Genomic DNA, 5,509 nt, shown 5'->3' with positions numbered 1-5,509 from the left:
CAGACACTAAACTCTTCTAGAGACTAAAACCTTTTTAGAAGTGAATTGTAGTTCAATAATCATTTGCCTTTGATTGTTGCGGTAGAATAATTTCCCATGTACAAGTCATTGTCATATTCACATTGTCTGAACTTTGTGAACATGTTTTTATCTTTGCACACATGTTTGGTTGCTCCAATATCAATCCACCGTGTATTATCATCTTGTACCATATTAATTTAAGAAATCATGACAACGATCTTTTCGCTATTGTCAACCTTAAAAGAATATTTCTTCTTTAAGAATCGACATTCATTTTTGAAATGTCCAGACTTGCCACAACAGTAACATGAGCCCTTCTGTAGCGGTTTGTATGAACTTTCTATTGGGTGGTTTAATATTCTAAACTTCCTCCCTAAGATGAACTTTGGCATTTTCAGAATCCAGGTTCTGATCTTGCTTTCGATATTTTTTTCCAATATGAAGATGATTTGCCAAAGCCTCAAGAGATATTTACTCTTCTTATGTTTTAGAATTCTTTTAAAATCTTTCCAATATTGAGGAAGCTTGTCTATTATAGAGGGTACAACAATCATTTCATCCATTTTCATATCATATTGCTTAAACTAATTCAAAACTTTTTCAATATCACAAAATTGTTCCATAATAAAACGACCATCAATCATTTGATCATTATTGAACTGACTGACAAGAAATTTCATGCTTGTAGCATCTTCGATCATGTATCTTCTCTAATTTGTCCCATAATTCCTTAGTGCTGATCTCGTTTTGGTAGGTGTCAAACAAATCATTGGATAAACCATTCAATTTGTGGCTTATGCACATGTAATCAACATTCTTCCATTTTTTCCTTTCTTGGTTTGCAGCATCAGGTTCGTTTTCATTCTCTTCTGGTCTTGGAGTATCCAAAAATAGGCAATCTTCAAAATGGATAATAAGAAGTGCATCTTTTTCTATCACTGTCGAAAATTGTCACCATGAAACTGATAAAGATTGAAAAAGTTGGAAGCCAACTCCCTTAGTGTTCCACTTTCATGTGTTGTAGTAGTCATCATGAAAATAGAACCTTAAAATTGTTAGTACAAATCTTCGATGAGGAAAATCTCGAACACACGAATGAAACTCAAACAGAAAAGGAAGAAATGGGACAAGGTTCCAAGGCGTGTATCAAGCCACTTTCTTTAAGGTTCCATTCACCCCTACCTATATTTGATGTGTAAAAGAGTTTCGAGCAAATGAACTTCGAGGATACAATGAAGCTGATGACTATTTGCACTGACGAAAATAGTCCACCAAGCACTGAATAATGTATAACAAAAAATCAATTTCTACAAAGAATTTCTACAATAATTCTTTGTATAACAATCTAATAATATTAGAAGATGGAGGAAAGATAGAAAGAATTTTTAGAACTTATTGGTATGATTTACAAATGAAATATCATTCCTATTTATAAGAATATTCATGTCTCTTCATAAAGACATCTTTCATTAGGTGTCTTTTACGAATAATATCATCTTTAAAAAGACATATAATTTTCCATCTAATATTATAACTATTCAAGTAATATTGTTTGAATAATTATAGTTCTTTGTCAAAAATCAAGCGATATAACTCTTGACCGATAACCAAAAGACTTAACTTTTGATTAATTACACCCTTTCATTTATAGTTATTGGAACACCATAAATATTTGAAAATGTTCCAACAATATTAACATCACCTTAATATAATACAAAGAAAAAATATTTGGTCATACTAGCATATTGCATTCTTCAAACAAAGTTTGGACCACAGAAAAAAAATTACCATATACTGACAGTTCAAAAGCTATTGCCGAAAAAAATCCATTGGTATAAGTCTAGAAGCTCTATACTGACGGTCAAACGGGATATTCCGATAAAAGAGTAGTTGTAGCTCTATGTAATGCCAGTATAGGCTGTTGCTGAGAAAAAAAGAGACTGTTGGAATAAGCCCAACGACCTATCTCGACGTTTTAGGCATCGTTAATGCATCAACAGCCAGTATAGATAATAAATATATACTGATGCTCTAAGCTGCCGATGAAAGATTAAGAAGTGAAATTCCAATTGTATCCCTTAACATATGGCAAAAGTGTAAACCATCAATAGATTGCCTTATTAATACGAATATACCAACAGTTATTCTTGCATCGATAGAAAGTTAAATTCCAATTATATCCTTAAATATATAGCAACAGTCTACACTGTTGGTAATTTAATTTCATTTAATAATTTTACTTTTCCATTAAAAGAATTAATGATTTTAATCAATTTATAACCTTATTTCAAGATACTTTATTCAAAGTAAAAATATATATGTCGTCCAAACAGAATCTAAGAAAATCCAACTAAAGCTGATACATAATTCAAATATAGTCCAATCATAGACCAAATATATAACTATAGTCTAATTATAGCCTGCATAAATTCTTATGGAACAGCACTTGTATAAATTTGAAAAAAGCAATTACATAGTAAAATCAATATAAAACAATAGCATATATCTCAAAAATAAAGTCGGGAGTTGATAAGCAGAAACTATTTGTCCTACGAACATTTGGACAGATAAGAAATCATGAGAGTTTATCAACTTGAATTTTTTTTTCGAATACACGCATGTATTATGTGTTTCTTCCCCATTTTATGCGAATTTGCTTGATCAAATTTGGGATGCTCAGTAATTCCAATTCGTTAATGCATGACGCCAAAGTTAATTATATGATAATATAACTTTAGAGTGGCATTACCAAACATTTATGGAATTTTGCTGACCTATACTTATATATATAAAAGTAAGGTCCAGAAGGTTTTGTTTTCAGACACATGTACTGGGCTTCAGTTTGGGCTACTCCTAACATGTTGATCTATGCCCTGCTAAAGGATGGTAAGAAGGAAAAAAAAAAATGCAGCAACTAGAATTGTGAACAGAGTTATTAAGCGGTGAAAATTCCTGGAGACGTCAAAGGCTTTTCCTGAGGCGGCGGAAATTCCTCAAACTTGGCAAGCTATGGTCTCCTCTAATCATAGCTGGCTAGATTTGCTCTCCTCTACTGATTGTTTTATCTTGCTCTTTTTTATTTTTTACCTTTGATCTAATTCCTCAATTTTCTATTTTATCCCTTTTCTTCTGATAAGTGCTAAAAGTAACATTGTTTTAACCTAATTCTTAATGCGTTTTGGATCATTATCTGATGTTAATTGTGAATTTTATGCTCCTAATCCTTTAAATTTGCGTTTTTATCCTTAATACAACATTTTGGAGCAAAATGAGCCAAAACCAAAAAATTGGAACAAACTACAAGTCCCACACAGGCTGACCTATTCCATATGGCCTACCACACGGTCATGTGGCAGGCTGTGTCGATTTCGCAAATTTACTTTATAAACTGCAGAAAAATGCAAATTTTAGGTTTTTCGGGCATTGTAAGACGTATATATACTAAAAATATGAAGATAGTAGAGAGTCATCATAGAATATTCAAGATAACAACTCAAAAAACACCATTGAAGCTGACTCTAAAGTAGATTTCTATCAAGATTGAAGATTCCAAGTTGATTTCTTAGGAGATTATCATGACTTTCTTTATTCTTTCGGTTATACTGTCCTTTTAATGTTTTTATTTTTAAGCATGAACTAATTTTCTTGATACCTAAGAAAGATGAACCCTATAATAGATTCTGTCGTTTTGTTTTTATTTTACACATTAAAAACTTAGTTTCTTGTTCTCAATTATGTGTGTTTAATTCTTGAGATATTTCTAGATTATTGACCCATATTTGATGTGCTTAATTAGAGGTTGAATGGATCCTTTTTAAGACTAGATCTTTCGTAGTTGAGTAGAGTTGCATGCAATCCTAAAAATAGGGTGACATAAATATACCAGATAAGAGTCAAATCTAATATGGGAATCCATAGTACGAATTATTGCAATAATAGGGGTTTTAATTAGAATGAAATTTCAACTAATCAACCTAGAGTCAGTTACTCTTATGCTCGAAAGAGATATTTGCATAATTTAGAGATTTCTATGGATCAAGTCACTAAGTAAAGAAATTGTGTAATTTAGATTGATAGTGACAAATGAAATCTAGGTGAATCCTTTCCTGGGTATTGTTTCGCTTCTTGGTTGTTAATCGATTATTTTCGCGATTTGTTTTTTGCCATGTTCGTTAGTGAAGTAATTTAGTTAATTTTAGTTTTAACCAATCACTCCAATTATTCAGTTAAATAATAGAATGACAATAATTACTAGTATTTTTAGTTTTTGCGGGAATGATATCTTTGCTCACCGTAGCTATACTATTAATTGATATGTGCACTTGTCTTGGTAAAATTTTTAGTTAGTTCCGTGACACATCAAGTTTTTGGCGTCGTTGTCGAGGACTAAAATATTAGGAAAACTTTATTTCTATTAATTTAGTAATTTTTATTTTTATGCTAATATTTTTTTAATTTAATTGATACATTTTAAATTTTCTTTTGTTTGATTCGTATAGGTTCTTTTGGTTTATGACTAAAGGCATCCTATTAGAACCAATAGTTTTTTATAGTGAGATCGAAAAAACCTTGCAAAAATAATAGAAAAGTCAGAGAATCAAGGAAAGGTCAACATATTTTAATATACAATGAAAAGGAAAAGAACCTTATTGTGGAGATGGATAATAATGTTGGTAATCAACAACCTTCTGCATGTCTTGCTCCTCAAACTATATATGACTATGCTAAGCTCACTCTGATAAGGGCTAAATCAAGAATTGCCATACCGGCTGTAAATGCAAACAAATTTAAGATTAAGCTAAACACAATTCAGATGGTAACACAGTATGTTCAATTTGATGGGTTTCAGAATGAAGATCCGAATGCAAATTTAGCTAACTTTCTAGAGATCTACGACGCATTCAAGATCAATGGCATTACTAATGATGCCATATGCTTATGGTTGTTCACATACTTCTTGAAGAATAAGGCGAAACGGTGGTTGAATTCACTTCCATAGGGTTCTATCACAATTTGGCCTCAAATGACTGAAAAATTTATGTTGAAGTATTTCCCACCAGCCAAAAAACCAAGTTAAGGAATAACATCTCTTCTTTTGCCAAAATGGACTTTGAGACACTATATGATACATGAGAGAGATTTAAAGATCTTTTGAGAAGGTGTCCTCATCATGGGTTGCCTTTGTGGTTACAAGTTCAAACCTTTTACAACGGTTTGAATACTTTGACTAGGCAGATAATTGATGCAATAGCTGGCGGAACATCTAATAATAAGACACCCGAGGTGGGCCAAGAATTTTTTTAGGAGATGACACTGAATAATTATTAGTGGAAAGTCATGAGAACAAAATCGACCAAGGCAGCTGATGTTTTTAGTATAGATGCAATTGTAATGTTAACGAGTCAGGTGGAAGCACTGAGTAAGAAGATTGATGGTTTGAGTTGAAGTAAACAAGGAAATTTGATAATGTAATGTGATACAACTGAAG

General features: G+C 31.8%; 1 non-coding gene across 1 annotated transcript; it reads right to left on the bottom strand.

Annotated features, from left to right (window-relative positions):
- Nucleotides 1-5,091: 5,091 nt before the first annotated feature.
- On the bottom strand, nucleotides 5,092-5,198 carry LOC121228678 (small nucleolar RNA R71). Its single transcript, XR_005926253.1, has one exon. It is a non-coding gene; the product is annotated as a small nucleolar RNA R71 (small nucleolar RNA).
- Nucleotides 5,199-5,509: the final 311 nt, after the last annotated feature.

Source organism: Gossypium hirsutum, chromosome A04 (assembly GCF_007990345.1).
Source record: "Gossypium hirsutum isolate 1008001.06 chromosome A04, Gossypium_hirsutum_v2.1, whole genome shotgun sequence".
NCBI lineage: Eukaryota > Viridiplantae > Streptophyta > Magnoliopsida > Malvales > Malvaceae > Gossypium > Gossypium hirsutum.
Note: the sequence above shows the minus strand (reverse complement) of the source record. Positions and strands in the feature narration are given on the sequence as shown.